Source organism: Cavia porcellus, unplaced genomic scaffold (assembly GCF_034190915.1).
Source record: "Cavia porcellus strain 051 isolate PalLab524CR breed Dunkin Hartley unplaced genomic scaffold, mCavPor4.1 scaffold_12, whole genome shotgun sequence".
Classification (NCBI taxonomy): Eukaryota; Metazoa; Chordata; class Mammalia; order Rodentia; family Caviidae; genus Cavia; species Cavia porcellus.
This window is the reverse complement of record NW_026947495.1, coordinates 34,872,064-34,888,771: the sequence shown is the minus strand read 5'-3', so window position 1 is coordinate 34,888,771 and position 16,708 is coordinate 34,872,064. Positions and strand designations below refer to the sequence as shown.

General features: G+C 34.4%; 1 long non-coding RNA gene across 4 annotated transcripts in view; it reads left to right on the top strand.

The window, feature by feature from the left end:
• The window catches only part of LOC134478281 (uncharacterized), a 43,510-nt gene extending 27,856 nt beyond the window's left edge, over positions 1-15,654 (top strand). For all 4 annotated transcript variants that reach the window (XR_010050791.1, XR_010050792.1, XR_010050790.1 and 1 more), the window contains 3 exons: positions 867-1,646; positions 5,430-5,644; positions 10,798-15,654. This is a non-coding gene — a long non-coding RNA (uncharacterized LOC134478281). The remainder of the gene's footprint in view (positions 1-866; positions 1,647-5,429; positions 5,645-10,797) is intronic.
• Positions 15,655-16,708: the final 1,054 nt, after the last annotated feature.

Below are 16,708 nucleotides of genomic sequence, written 5' to 3'. Positions count from 1 at the left end.
GCTGCAAACATCACAGAGATGAAGAATGCTCTTAACATATTTTAGAGAAATGATTGGCAAGGCAAACCAATGAGATTTAGAGTCAGAAATTCTATCCTCTCCTTGAGGAGCATTTGGCAGGGCGATCAGTCTAAGAATATCACATGTTCACTCTGCACCTAATTTTCTCTAATACACTGACTACTGTTTGAAATCTCCCACCCTCTCAATTTAAAACCATCTCTGGTGATGAGTTGGTATTCTAGAATTCTCAGGAAATGAATCAGGCTGGGATGCACACAGTTGACATTAAAGCATGACATTTTCAATAGCACCAATAAAGAGTTAAACGACAAAATTTTAAAGTACATTACATAAAGGTGCTTACTTCCTAAGCTGAATAATAAATTGAAAACAATGAAAGAATAATCAAACAAAAGTCATCAAATCAATGAGAGGGGGAAAATAGTATTTTAAAACCCCCAAAGAGTCAATAAATTTAGACAAGTTTTAAATTAACTTCACTACATCAGAGCATTTGTACTCAGAGCACGTGTAATCTGCTATTTTGTCTGTTTCTAACATTTTTGCTTCCTTTTTTCTCTACGTACTTCCAATTCCTTTCCACATTCTAATCTTCTATTATTTTTCTTCTGTCTTGAACCCAGTGATTTTTACAGGGACTGACTTATCATTTAAAAGTTTGTGCTTATTACCATTTTCCTATTATAGTTCCTTTTCAAATGGCTCATTCCAAATATGCTTAGAGACACCTGAACACAAACAGTTTCAGAGGTTCTAACCACTGATGTGGGCGATGGAGGTACCAAATGCTTCGTAACTGTCTCATGGGGCCTAACATTCTGCTGTCTTTCTTCTTCTTTTAGGTCCTGTGTCAGAAGATTTCTTCTATTTTTTTTCCTTGGGAAATATTTCAAGTTCATGATATTTAAAGACATCTGTGGGTTCAGAAAAGCCTAGCAAAGTCTGAAAGACCATACTGCCACTTCAGTATGCTAAGAGAAATTAGTCACTCACACTGAAAAATGAAAAATATATCTGAACATTAAATGAAGAAAATGTAAAGAGATCAGAATGGGTAGAGATAGCTGTGGTGGAGAGAAACAAAATTGTGCTCTATCAAATCCTACCTAATAGTTCGTCTTCAGATCATGAGAGTTGAACAGAATTTGGGGGGTGGCAGTTTTCGTTCTACTTTGCCTCACTTTTTAAAATAAGTTTGCCCAACATTATGACACACATGTTCCCAGTTACCATAATAGACTACATATGTAATGTTAACTTCATCATTTCAGAGCTCGATTTGCAGATTCTACATTTTATTCAACTCCTAGCCCCCACCCCAAAGGAGACAGGCTGTTAATCCCCATCCTCTGTGGGAAGCTTATACTATGGCTGGCAAAATGTGAGAAAAAAGGCTTTGTATTCCAGTTGCCATGTTAGCTGTGATACACACACATATACATACTCCAGTGTTGTTCTTCATTAATTCATTTTGGAATTCATAATGCAACGTTTCAGCATCGTCTCAGAGAAGCTCCGAGATTTCTTTAGATGTGCAATATGTTCACTTTATAGCAGAGTCTCCAGTTCAAGTGAATAGGAACCCTTACATCTGTACGCTTTAGGCTTAATCTTAAACTTCGGTAAGTCCTGAATGAAAGCACAAGCTCATAAGTCGTCATAGAGAATTTGTGTCACATAACTCCGGGAGAAAGGAGAAAAGTCCTAAGTCATTTGGCTTAGTGTAAGGGAGTCAGTCATAGACAATATGTTTAAATGTGTATCATTACTTTCTAGCTATCCTAAACACAGGTCTATCTTTCTAGGGGAGAGTGGAAAGTTAGAACTCGTTTCTGTGTAAAATTGATAAAATAGTTATAAAAGCCAAATAAACACCAATGATTTTAATTCACATTAAAACATTAATACTACATTTTGACACTTTGCAAAGAGATAGAATTCACTGAATAAACTTTCTTTAACTGGTTTTGTTAGATCTTTGTTCCAGGAAAGTTTGTTTATGTTACGCTTTTTTAAAAATTATTTAAAGGCAACAGCAGTAAAAACAATTCAAAGTAGATGTCTTCCTACAACTGTAGGAAAATTTTGCATATATATTTCATATAACAATATTTTTAACACTGGAAATGCAATGTATATGTGTGTACACATGGCAACTGAAACATAAAAAATTATAATAGTTTCCTACGCAGGGAAAAATACCTTTGTGAGACAATATCTGTATATTTTTTCTATAATAATTATTAAAAGGACCATACTTTCTTTAATATCCTCCTCCAAATTCATCTTTAGAAATTCTTTCAAGAGATAAATTTTAAGTTCTCTTTTTAAATAAACCCTTTGTAATTCCTAAATTGAAATGGAAAAACAGGGGAGGGGAACCACAGTGAAAAATTGTCTGCTCTTTATCCACTTAATTCATGGAGTGTTCAACAAAGAAATTATTATGTTAAACTATGTTTCTGAACTCTTCTAATACATGAAATTAATTTTTCTTATTTTAAAATTGCAAATGTCATAATATACATAAAAAATACTTTTACTATTAAATAAACAACATGTAAAAACATTGAGAAAGCCTTTTATAATCTTTAAAATGAACAAATGTAAAGAGTAACTTTCCAAAGGAAAATAAAAGTTAGAAAACATGATTATAAAATATTAAATTTTTAATACTAGAAAAACTGCTGAAAATTATTTGAAGATTTATTGGATCATCTTTAACTTCAGAATGTGTTTAGTTTTCATACAAGCAGAAAAATGATATGAATATGAACACAAAAGTCATATTTTGTTGGTCAACTTGCCCTTCTAAAGATATATATCACTACCATTTATAGTGTCTGCTACAAATTAGAAACACACTCTTACAACTAAAATGAAGCATATGTTATGGCTTGTGTTTAGATGCTCCCTCAAAGCCTCATAAAGTCATAAGTGGGGTTTCTTCAAGGTAGCTGGATCTAGAGTGTGTGATTGATTCATGATGCAATGCTAGGATTAAGGATGTTAGGGGTAAGGGTGAGTGATTACTAAATCAGTCTACTGATTGGTCTGGTACCATTCTAATTCTGGTAAGTTAGATAAATATAAGAAACAGGCTTGTCTTATCCATTGCTTGCTTTGTTCCCTCTGTGATCATGATGCCTGTCCTCCATCCACCCTGCCTTAGAGCCAGCCAATTATGGTCTGAAACCTATAAAACTGTGAACTAAACAAACTTTTCATCTCTTAACTTGTGGGTATTGCGTAGTTTGTCTCATCAATGAGAAAAGTAACTAAGTTATCATATTCTATCTTTTGAAATGTTGCTTGCAGATCAGCTAAATTTCTGTATTATGCTGTACATACCTTAGATCTATCACTTTCATCTATCACTCTGCATTTCATTTCAAATTGATTTTGACACATCACATTTGAATAAAACAGTGGTAGAATATGCATACCCATTTACACTTTGATATTAATTGTTACACTTTTTATGCACTAAATAAATGTACATAATTGGGAAGATGCATGGAAATTAGATCAACTTAGCCAAATATGCATTGTACAAGAAAGGTATTTATCTGGTGCACTGCTATATATCAAGACATACAGTACAATATAGGTTATATATCATTATTAAGATGATTTACATCTCTATGTAAAATTATTTAAATAAATTTCCCCATCAAGTAGAGTAGGATAACTTTCATTACATTTACACACATGCAGAAAATATGATTTGTCCTTATTTTATACCTGAAAGAAATTATTGCCTAATTCAAGCACCATTAAGTGAACAGGTCAAAATTTAGAGGCGATGTGGAGTTCAGGCTCCCCACATGTTATGCAGTGAAGAGTCCCTTCAGGACCAGTGATCTCTACCTACCAGAAAAGCTGTAAGAAACAGTGAAGAAGATCAAGATAGTGACCAGTTAACTCACTTCCAATAACATCTTTAAAAATAGTCATTTACCTTGTGGTTGGGAAAAAAACATGCCTTGCTGAAGAATGTATTTTTTTAAAGTAGGCAGAGCTGCTCAGTTAACAACTACCTTTCCTAATGCCATTCAAATCACAGCACAAAAATGTCTTACGCATTAAACAATTAGATTACTGTCAGTATAAAAGTGGTTTTAAGTAGAAATCTGAAAATTCTTTAGAAGTCTATTATATGCCACAGTATTTACACAAGGTGATATTGTCATACAGTCAAGTAACCACAAAAAATGTATTCAATCTTGTTTAAAGGAAATTAGTTGTTCACACAAGAGTCAAGGGCATTAACTTAATGGCAAATAGCAAGGCATCACTCAGCAAAAGGCCAAAGGACCTCAATCCATGAGACATTTCTGTTCTTAAGAAGGAAATGATACTGGACCTTTCTAATGGTCATAGTAAGTGTGCATTTTTAACACATAGAATTAAAGAAAGATCCTTGGACTTCTTTAGAGCCTTTACCCTTTTACAAAGTTTTAGAAAGTATTCTTTAAATTGAACATTTTGACATAGATATTTCGGTGTTGGAAAGATCTGTCTTGCTCATTGTAAGAAATTTGGCAGTATCCTAGAAATCTTTTGTTACTAGGATACAATACCTGCCACCAAAACTTAAATAGGAGACATTTATTTTGGCTTACAAAAATAGACCACAGTTGGCTGATTCTAAAGCAAGACGAAACAGCAAAGGACCAAGGTGGAGGGGAGGTTCCTCGTCTCTTGCTAAGTGAGAAGTGGAGTCAAGGGAGGAGGTGGTAAGGGAATGATAACCTTCCAAGTCACACCCGGCATGACTCATGGCTTCTCACCAAACCCCACCTTGTAATAGCAAGTCAGTTAAAATGCCCACACAATCCAGTCACCTTGCAACCACATGAAATTTGGGGGATATTTTACTCTAAACCACAACAAGCATCTTTCTTGATATCTACCCACTAGATGCCAGTAGCATTCCTCTCCTCTAAATTAAGACAAATAAAAAATATCTCCATATAACACATAGGATCCATAGAAGTCAAAATTGCTGCAGTTGAGAGCTACTGTTTCAGGGGGAGAGGAAGAAGACTTTTAAATATACATTCACAGAGGAAAGTAAGAAGAAACATCTCAAACTTTACCAGAATGAAAAAAACAGAATTGAGACAAAACAACTGATGGCATAGATTTGAAGATTGTTTGGTATAGGGTCCCCAAAAACTACACTAATTATAAGCATCACAACAATAAATGGAATAGCAAGTATTTTAATTTGCATTAACACTGAGATTCCCTAGAGTGAGAATATCCCTAAGATTTAGACAAATAAGTTAAATAATGTTCTTGGTGATAAACCTGAGTAATTAGAAAATTGTTAAAAGAATTTGTTTAATGTAACTGTTACTGTCTCTGTATTTGTTAGGGCTAACTAGAATATGTTGCAGGGTCTAGTGTGATTTCATATTGGAAAGCCAAAACGTCTCAATTGGAAGGCTGAAAAATCTGAGCTGGAAGCCGGAAGCAATTGGAGACAAATGTTCAAAGGCAATTGTGAAGACCAGAGTTGCTCCAAACAAGTGAAAAGAGAAACTTCCTTCTTTTTTCTCTTTTTACCTTTATCCAGACTCTAAGCTTATTGGCTGGTGCACCCACATCTGAGGTAAGTCTTCTCCTCTTGATTTGCAGCTTACACATCAATCATCAATAGGCACACCCAGAATTGTACTCCACTAATCTAGCAGGCATGTGTTAAACAATTCAAGTTAACACTGCAATTAATTACTGCAGGTTTAGATATAAAAATCTCCAGAAGTCCGTGTGTTCTGAGTAGCATCACTGAAAGCACTATATTCATCAAGTACTCATCAGTAAATCAATCCACTGATGAGTTCATAGTTACTGCATCGTTAGGAATTGGGCTTGGTTGGTGGTGAATCAATGGAGTCATAACATGGAAAGCTGTATTTTTGTCTCCTACTCTGCCTTCCTCTGCTTCCTGGCTATCATAGCTTAAGTAGTTTTCATGAACTTTGCAGTTTCTGATCATGAAGCAAAATAAAACTCCCCTTTAAATTTGAAGTATAAGTTGTGCTAGATAAGCGAAAGTACCTCATCAGTGAAAAGGTATTACATACTTGAGGAAGATTCTGATCAAAATATTAAACTTTTCAAAATTCAGACCAATTAATATTTGTTTGGAAAGAAATGCTTCTGTACTGATTTATGTCTTAAATATTTCAATAAATCTTTGATTTATATTATTTTCTTTCATGAGAATTGTTTATGGTTTTGAAAAGAGACATCCTCTGTAAGGAGAATGACTCTGACCCTTTTCTAAAATCCTATTACATTAATACATGTTAAGTTGGGCTCAGCTGGAGATTTTGCTTAGAGGCACAAGCGCCTGCCTAGCAAGCACTAAGTTGTGAGTTCAATCCCCAGTACAAAAAAAAAGTTTACCACAATGGCTTTGCCAAAGATGAGTCCTGTCAGTTATTGTCTACTCAAGTATACCTATTAGAATGCTAGACAAAGGTATATAGGTATATATTTGAATAACAAAATTTCTAGGGTAGGTTCTAGAGCCCAAGTCAATAAAACCCCTGCAGAAAGAACTTAACAAAGTAAAACCAAAGTGAGAAAGGGAGGTAGAAGGGAGAAAAGAAAAAAAAAGTTACACACAAACTAGAGAAAAAAAAGACAATCTGTCAGAATGGAGATGTTAGAGAACGGATGGTATGTATGGATTGGTATTATTGTGTGAGAAGTGTGACAAATTTGTCCCAGAGAAATTAAATATGTGGCCAGCCCTATTCTGAAGTTTTAATGGCAACCTGAAACACGATTAGGAGAGTAAGATGAGATCTGGTCAAGATCTCAGCCTTTTCACCACAGTATTCTACAGATCTCACTGATCCCTGAGACCAGGAGGAGGGACTTGGGATAAGGGGATTACAGAGGGAGCACTCCCAGGCATAGGAATGAAGTGATAATTATGTTCCCTCTTCACATGTGTTTTAGACACTAAAATCAATAGGCACAGACTTCAGTTTTGAATCTAGCTGTATCACTTACTATGTCATGCTGACAAATTAGTTAACTTTTCTGATCTTTGGTTCTTGTATACGAAATAAACACATGCGCTAAATAAAACTCAAGTGAAACAAACATTCACATTTGATCACATTTGTACTGGTGAAGAGTCGCCACTCTTCACCCAATCCAGGTTCTAAACAAAGGTGAGTTAGACAAGATCAGTGTTTTGTAAGTGATCAGCTCTGATAATTTAGGGCCCTCTCAGGTCAGTATATTGTCACTTTTTCAAAGGAATGTGTGTCAATATCTTAAATTTTGTGATTTTTGTGAGAAAACAGGGCTACCTAGAAACCTAATTTTTCATTAATTTTCCAATAATATACCCTGCATTTGTGTGATTAAATTTTCTGGATACACTTTGGATGGTATGGGAATGTTTCACAGTACCTCTTTAACAGGCACGGAGGCTTAAGGGTCCTGAGGCTTGTGTGGTTTGGGAGACCTCTTCAAGAAAAAAAATAGAAACCTATTAATTTAAAATTAGGTATGAAAGAGAGCATTTATTTAGAATTAAAAAGAATTATACATTTTTAAAATGAGAAAGTTTAAAACATAGCATTAGAAAGAGCCCTTGTAAATGCATAGCCCTGAAACTTAAAATTCATTAATTTCATGGTTCTGCCCCTGGGGGCAGATAAGGATTAAAGAAAATCATGCAAGAAAAACCTAATACTTGATATTAAGAACTTACTTTCAGTAAATGTTAGCAATACTATTTTTCTCAAAGTAATCAATAATAATAATCATTTAACATGTATCAAGCACGTAACACTAGAAGCTTTTTGAAAGATATGAGAGGAGGCTAAAGTAATGGATCACATAGACATCCCGAATGTGTACACTTTCTCTCTGAAGCTGCCTTTGGCAGCCCAACACATGGAGTGACAAGATGACATACGCAGAAGCCTCACCCAAGGACAGGAACTCAAGTTGACTTCCCTCATTGGCAGAGTCAACCTTAGGAAAGATATCCAAGATAGACTGTCTTCTAAAGCCATAAAATAAGAAATAGATGATACAGTCCTTTGGGGGGAAAATACAAATATGCTTAGAATACAACATAATCAAATACATGTTTATATTAGATGATAAATAGGCAGAAAAACATATAGATAGACAGATACAGACAAATAGGCATTCCAAAGGAGCCACAAATAGGTAGATGATAGTATATAGAATGCAAACAAAGTGAAAGTGGGACATTTGTTTTGTCAGAACAGTAGAGGAGCTTAGAGAGGCAGAGATTTTTTAGTAGAATACCAAGCAGAAAGCAAGGTGTATCAATAAGTGTGGGACAGGAAAGACAAACAATACCCTAGCATTGGGTAAGATGACAGAAGATGGCATTGCAGAGATGATTTGGACTGGTGTTGCCTACTGTGTTAAAATATTTGGCCTGAAGAAAAGGAGAACTAAGGGAGGATTCATTTCTTTAAATTTTGAAATAAGATCCATGAGAACTTATTTGAGGTCCACTTCTAGACAGGCAAAGCCTACTTATAGAAGAATACCTTCACGTGAGGTCACACATGGACTGTGCATTGCACAACTCCACCAGAGGACCACACTCATACACTGAGGTGGCACCAGCCCTTCCTGTCTCTACCATTGTAAAACCATTGGTTGGGATAAGAAACCATGAGCAACTTAATGCAAAGGGAATGTGAACACATACTAGTACCAAAATATGTTCCCCGGGAATAATTAGCACATATGGAAGACTATACTTTCTTTAGTTCCTCAAGCTCTTCTTCCTGCCTTAAGAGACATAGTCTAGGTTACAGTCAACCTGAAAATGGGAGCCAATTAAATTTTATAGCATCTCAGAAAGAATTACTTATTAGCTCTTCATGTTGACCATCCTGTTATTAGTGCTAAAGGAATGTTCAGAATTATGTTACAGAGAAGGAGCAGGAGAACCTGGAAATTCTCTGTGCTTCACACTGAATGCTCAAGATTTTGAGAAATACATCCCCTACTCAAACATATTTCACTTGGAAAAAAAAAGACGAACTAAGCAGACAAATGAACACAACATTTCTTTCCTTTTACAAAGAGTTGGGGACATTTTTTTCTCTCACCACTTTTGTTTGCTGTGAATCTGTGGAGCTGACATTACATTACCTTTAGGGCCCAAAGACCATCTCATGTATGATAGAACACTAAAACTAAAGAGAAAAGCAAGTATCTGGAGACACCAATTATAAACATAAATCATTCTGCTTGTTTAGTTGATACCAGAATATTCCTTTTCACTCCATTTATTTCTAGTCACTATATACCTGATCTTAATTTTAACTGATAACAAAACCCAAAGCAACAACATGCCTGTGGCTTGAAATTTTCTTGTGACATTTATATCAAAATGAGATTCTCCTGTGTCCAGTGATATCACCCAGACCCTAAATAAGACTAATCTGCTTATCTATAAATCCCCAAAAAGTTCATGGTTCATTTTCTGTCATTTCTTCCTTATCAGATTAATTATCAACAAGCAGAAAACAAAGCCCACTGCATGAAAACATTGTTCTTTTCACTATTTTACAAGCTTTATATCCCTTTCATCATGTGGCCCTCTGCTATTTATTTATTTACTTTTCTGCTTTTTGTCAAATTTTATTTTTTAGTACATGCTTGAAGTGCATGATTATATTACTTGTCAGGAGTTGTTATATGTACATAAGACATTTTAATCTTAATTCTTTTTCATTCTCTTCCCTTTCACTCCACTCACCCTATCGTCATCTCTTGATTAAAAGACTTAACAGATTCCCACTGTTTATTGCTGTTTACACTGTAATACCCGGGGAGCATTCAGAAATGCAGAATGCCAGGCTCATCCTCAGTACTACGGAATCAGAGTCTGAGTATTAATAAGATCCCTGACAACTCTGATGTACAGTAATGCACAGTAATGCTTACAAAGCATTGTTGTAGACCACATAGTAAATAAGCTACCCAGGTACCAGACTAATTAGCTACTTAAACAAAACCACTTTAAGTACACACACGTAACTAATAAACCAAATGGAGTACACAATTTTCCAAACAGAAATAATCTGGCCAGAGGAAATTTAAATAAAAGGATGAGAGGATAAAGCACTCAGAGAGGAAAAAGACCACCAAGAATATGGGAAAATGTAGACTCCAATTAGTAGCATTTAAGTTTCCAAATTTTCAGGCTGAGTCCAATAATTTAGTTCCCAAAGACTGCTCACAAAAATACATAGAAAATTTGATATTTCCCCTTATTTGCATGAGACAATATGTTCCAATGAAGGCAATGCTCACCTCATATCACATTTTAAGATGATTATTGTCAATCTCAGGTGGTTGAAGTAATTTAGCCCTTAGCCTTATACCTTATACCCAACCTGCGGCAGGCTGAGCTACTAGGAAATGGGTAGTTTATTTTGCCTTACTGCTTTAATTATTACATTATCATATTGAAGCTTCCTTCAAATTAGCTCTTCAGTGTGTTTATTCTATAGAAAAGCCCTTCAGTGGTAGGCAATGAAGATAATTTTTCTTGTCAGCTTACTTTAAAAACCCAATAAGTATAAATCCAATGCAATTTGAGTTTTGCCAACATTTAGCTTCCATTTCATTGTTTCGTTTCCCTAGTGTCTTTTTCCCCTACATGTAAAGCTTCACTTTTGAAATGCAAAGCAGGCTGACACCTTTCCTATAATTTACAATGCTGTTTTGCTGCCCCAGGTCCTGAGATGCAAGTCACCTTTGCCCACAGTGGGCAGAATCTGGTCTTGGAACATTACGTTGGAGCACATGGTGAACTTTGGCTCACTTGGCAGAGGTTTGCAAGTTGACTAATTGAAAACTGATGTACAGTCAAATCCATAAGCATAAAGTAAGCAAATAAAGCCTTTTGGATCATTGCAGGTAAAACTGCCATCCGTAAATCCACAGTCTTCTTTTTACCTGTTCTCTACCTCTCAACCTATACTATGCTGAAAAGACAGTCTTAGTCAAAAAAGAAACAAGGAAAATCAGAAAAGAATGGAATATTCTGTGGTATTCCTAGTTAACAGTGGCTTCTCTGGTGAGAGTCCCTAGAAGAATTAAGTCCTGTTTCTAATTAGTTTAGCCACACCCGACACTGTGTCCTCCACTTGAAAATTATACCATATGGTAAAGACTACAGCTAAAGAATAAATATTGATTTTATTTGAGCTGCATGCATGCCCGCACGATTTCTTGTTACTTAAGACACAGGGGAAGACCTGCTCCCCCCACAGGCTGTGAGTTTAACCTTAGCAGGAATCCTATTTTATACATACTCTCCACTCATCCACCCCTAGGCCCATCAGTAGTATTTGGACAAGAGCTTGGTACCTAGTTCCTGCTCAAAGAAACTACTTAATCATGGAACTACTTTGAACTCTGCCTGAAGATGCTCAATTTTTTTTTTTTTTTTTTTTTTTTTTAGTTCTATCAGCTTTAAGACTAACAAGAAGAAAATAAAAATGACAAAAGCAAAGATCTGTGTCTTACAACCAAAGTTTGTGTACTGGATAGATGAGGGTATTTTAGTTCATTAGGCCACCTCTCAATAAACTTCTTTTTTTTTTTTTTTTTTAAATAAACTTCCTAATTGTTCCTTAATAGCCAACTTTAATTATTTTCCAGAAATCTCTCTGGACAGGTTTCCCCTAAAAATGTTATAGTGTTAGGAATATTTATTCTGTGGATTTTACTCAATGTCACAAACTCAGCCCAGCGCTTCACCAGTGGGCCTGTGCATTAGATGCACAGTATCATTTTTGTGACTAAGGGCTACTGTTGAGCTAAATGAAATGGCTTTTGTAATGCAAGATCTCACAAGAGGAAAGTAGAAGACAAATGAGCAGTGGCTACAGAACCACAATATAACCTCATTTTAATCTTTAGCATTCACCCGTCAGTGTATACAGCTGATAGGTTGGTAAGCAGACTCAGAATAGGTCAGTTCAAACCAAATTTGAATCAAGTGGTGGCAGCTAGTGATATGGTGGTGAATTTCAGTGGCTACAAACACTGGCTTTGAACTCAGACAAGCCTGCGGTCCCTGCGTTATCTTGTGTGGTGCCTCAGCACAAAATTCACAGGGAGATTAAGGACGCAGCCCTTGGAGAGAAGTATTTCAGTGAGGGGCACTGCTGGGTCAGCAGCAGGATGTATCATTGACCTTGATCTTTGAGCTGCAGGTTTCAATTCTCAGTTGTTGTCTATTCCTGTTTCACTGTAAATGAACAATATAATTGAGTGACTAAATACTAAGTACCAAGTCTCCACTCCTTAAAGTCTGGTTGGAGAGAGAGAGACTAAACTCTCAAAACAAAAACTGCAAACCAACACGGAAGGAGAAGACATGGATAAAGTGTGGAAGCAATGAAAATGCAATGCATCTGCCTGTGAACACCAAAGCGAAGTGGACGTGGGCCTTCAAGCAGAGGGCAGGTGGCTGCACAGGGTAGAAGGAAAAGGAATTCTTAGGGGAGAAACTAAAATCAGGGTGTGAGATAGCTTAAGAAGTGCTAGAAAATAATTACTGTTATATTCAGAACAAAAGCATAGAGGAAAGAATAAAAATTAAAGATGGAGTAAAATATTAGAAGAAATCAAAAAAAAATTTTACTTATGCTTTATGTAATTGACAATTGTAAGAAAAAAATTGATAGGTTTATAACTGTAATTTAAAGACTTGTTTGTCCCCCAGATCAATAAGTTTCATGACAACCAATCATATTTTCCCATTGCAAGGTCTTTAATATTATAATTCTTTTTGTATTTCTCGTACATTGACAGGTCTTCATTATGTCTGGATATGTAATGTAACCTAACCTTGTACACAGGTAATTTTTACCTGGCTGTTTATCTCTCTTCCTTGAAACTTTTCTGAAGATGGAACAGGCAAAATCTAAACTTCAGTTAAGCTTCAATTTTTAAATTGCATTTTTTCTACAGTCATTATAGCTTTACTCATGCAAACACTTCTCTTTACTTCTGCATGTATGTGCTAGTACATGTGTGTGTATAGAAATCACATGGTTAGAGCTTTGAAATACACAAGCATGTAATCGCATAAGGTGAAAAGGGACTGTATTTGTATACAATCACAAGCTCTAACTATGTGATGTCTGTACAGGAAACAAAATAGGGAAAGAATCTGCATTCTCAAAAATCAGAAACCTGGCATCCTACTAGATGCCAACTAAAGTTCACATTCCTGGCTGACTCTAAATTATACTAACTTTTCACTCAGAGGCTTCCATTTTTGTACCAATATTGATACCATGTGAGAGGTGAACCCAAAGAAACATTAAATCAGGAAAAAAAAAAATCCTTGGAGGTCATATTGGAAAATAGCTACCATATACATCTTTGTATTACACTAGAAAAATGGTCAAGTCAGCCACTGACTGAAAGGGTGAATAACACTGTCTTCCTAAGGATCAAGTTTGAAAAGGATCAGATTACTTAAAGTTACTTTAAAATATAACTTTACTAGAATGAACTTATGATTGGCTAATTTCAAAGTCTTTAGGTTAGCACTCTCCAGTAGAACTTCCTGCATTGATAGAAGTATTCTAATCACTTCTCGGCCTTTTGGCTAAGATCAAGTATAGATAAGTGCTGTGTAACTATATTACCCAAAGAGCAGCCATTAGTCATCTCTGACAACCCAGAACTTGTAAAATAGCTAACATAATTAGATAAAAATATTTATTTCATTTTAATTATTTCAAATTTATTCTTAAATAACTTCACATGACTAGGGATCTCATATTGGTTAGTACAGAACTAGATTTACACTCCTTCATTTCGATCTGACAGATTTAAATCACTGATTTTTCAAAATGATGTTTTGGGACAAATAATAAAGCTCTAGGATTTAATTACATGGATTCTAATCTGGGTTCTTCATTTATAAGTCATTTGGCCTTGGGTATTAGACTTCACTAGTCTGCCTCGATTTCTGCAAAGGCAAAACAAAACTACTCCCACGGAACTGTACTGAGGATAGTGCCTCACACATAATAAAGTGGCAAATGTTAGTTGTAATTATAATTTGTGTACATGTAGTCTTTTATACCAAAGACCTTTGTTAGCATATATTCTCCAGTATCAGGTATTACTTAATTTAGCATGAATAGCTGTAAAACCATCACGTAACAGAAAATAATGTATTCAGTGTAACTAGTGCATTTCCCACACAGCAGCTTTAGAAGATTTTTCTTTGAAAACAGACAAGCCATTAGCTAGAACATCTTTTTTCTCCCTTCAATTTGACATCAAAGTGTTTTGTTTTGTTTTGCTTTGCTTTGCTTTGCTTTGTTTTGTTTTGTTTTAGTGTCTTCGTTTGTTGGTTTCGGTAATATTTCTGCTATAACTTTGATGATCATTATTATGAAAAAGACCAGGAGAGTGGCATTAACTAAATCCATAAAGCTTGTAAGTGTTCATTTGGAATTATTGTTAGTTGAAAGATAAGAATAATGTAGACTATTCCCCGAGGAAACTAAATGTTTCAATTCTGTACCTGTGAATGTGAATTTATTTTATTTCCACAGCCAACACTAAAACTGTATTAGTCTCCTCTAGAGGAATAAGTGTAAGAGCAGTTGCTGGCATTAAAAGTAAAGCAGCCTTTTCATTTAATATAGACTGAAATAAATTCAGATTGAGTATTTACTGTATAAAGAAAAATAGTTGCAAGGCTTTTATAAAACAGCACATAGGAGTGTGAGTTTTCTGTTTTATTTTATGACTACATACACACACACACACTCACATGAATACACAAACATGATTGTAAGTTAGGGCTAGATTGAGTACTACAGAGTATACATGATTTATAAACTTCCCCTTTATAATATAGTGTGGATCCATTCTCATTATAGTTTCTTTTCTTCCATAAGAGAAACTGAAAACATCTTTATGAATTTGGTCAGTATTTTATGTCTACACTTTGTCTGACTTACACAATAACACAATATATTGTAACACACCAGTCCAAAGGATTGCACCATCTTTGTTTTACATGTCTCGCTTCCTCATACCATGGTTCAGTTTAAAGAATCCTTAAGAAGATCAATCTAAATAAGTAACAAGTTAGCTTTCAGGCAAACAAATAAATTTGCATTGTTTTATATTCATCATAAATATTTCACTTAATTACTGAGGTACCTTGTTCAGAAACACAAAATAACATTATAAATTAATTAGCACTGTCCCTGCTGATTTTTTAAGTTCTGTTGGAATGTAAAACACAAAAATAAAAACAAGCAGTAGATCCAACCAGAGTACACATCATACGCCAATGCTAAAGTCCACAAACATTTCAGAGTATAATTTGTGGGATATATTTTCAACCACCAATGTTTTGTCTTTTATGAGTTATTGCCTTATTTATTCTCAAATACAAGGTCAAAGAAACCATCTGATCTCTACAGAAACCTTCATTATTTTAAAAATGATTAAACAAAGTATATTTTTTTCACTGCAGAGTAACAAAATTATTATAGAGCTAAATATACATTTTCAAAGATTTGGGAGTTGATGGGTGTAAAACAAATCTAGACTTAATAAATAAATATGGAATTTAGAATTTAACATCAAAATTTTATAGTATTCAAAAACAAAAGTAATACATTTTGCTTTAACTAACTCTTAACTTTGTAAGAAAACTTGTCTTCTTAAATTATAACTTTCAAATAATTGATTATTTATAATATTTGTAAGTGGCAGTAACATAGCCTCAAAGGAAATAGGAGAAGTTCATAATTTCAGAACATAAATTGAAAACAGCAAGATAATCTACATTTTATTAAAGTACAGCCATAGTGAAAAATGAATTTAAATGTAACTCCTACATAATAATAATATAAATATCAAATTAGTTCCTAATTCCTAATGTTTAAGCCCATTTAACATTTTAAATGTGTCATTATATAAATATTATTTAGTTTTTCAAATGGTCTTAATTATATATATATATATATATCATTATAAAATACTTGAGCTTTTTCATTATTAGACATTAAAGTATCTGCTAATTCTTTACTGAAATGTCTGTTAAAACTAGTTGTTTGCATTTTTAGTAAACTAACAACAGCCTGAAGAAATTAGTCCTTAGAGGAAAAAAAAATCAAGAAAAACAAAAATATTTTGTTTGACCAAGTAAAAATCACCAAAAATGGTATGGTTTAAATGTTGCACCAATTTGTAAACTAGATCTGATTCTCCCTGATTTAAACAGCTGGAAATTTTTTTTTTCAGAATGTTGAAGAATCAACTTAAATCCTTTTAATTCATGCAGCTTATCTTCAACATGCCTATTTGGGGAAATGTGAATGTTTTATGAAATGTCTAAAAACCATGACAGTTAATAGAAAAAGTAATTAAAGTTTGTACATTTTGTTCAAAGTGTACACATATTAGAAGTGAGTATACATACAACATTTCAACAAAACCAAGAAGCAAAATATAATTCCTAGTCTGATTCAAGCACTGCAAATTAATATAACAACATGGACACTGAAATGTTTGGTTATACACTCTGACTGACACCGTGACCCTACTCCAACAAGACTCTGATGATGTATTTCTCAACTACAGTTTAATGTTT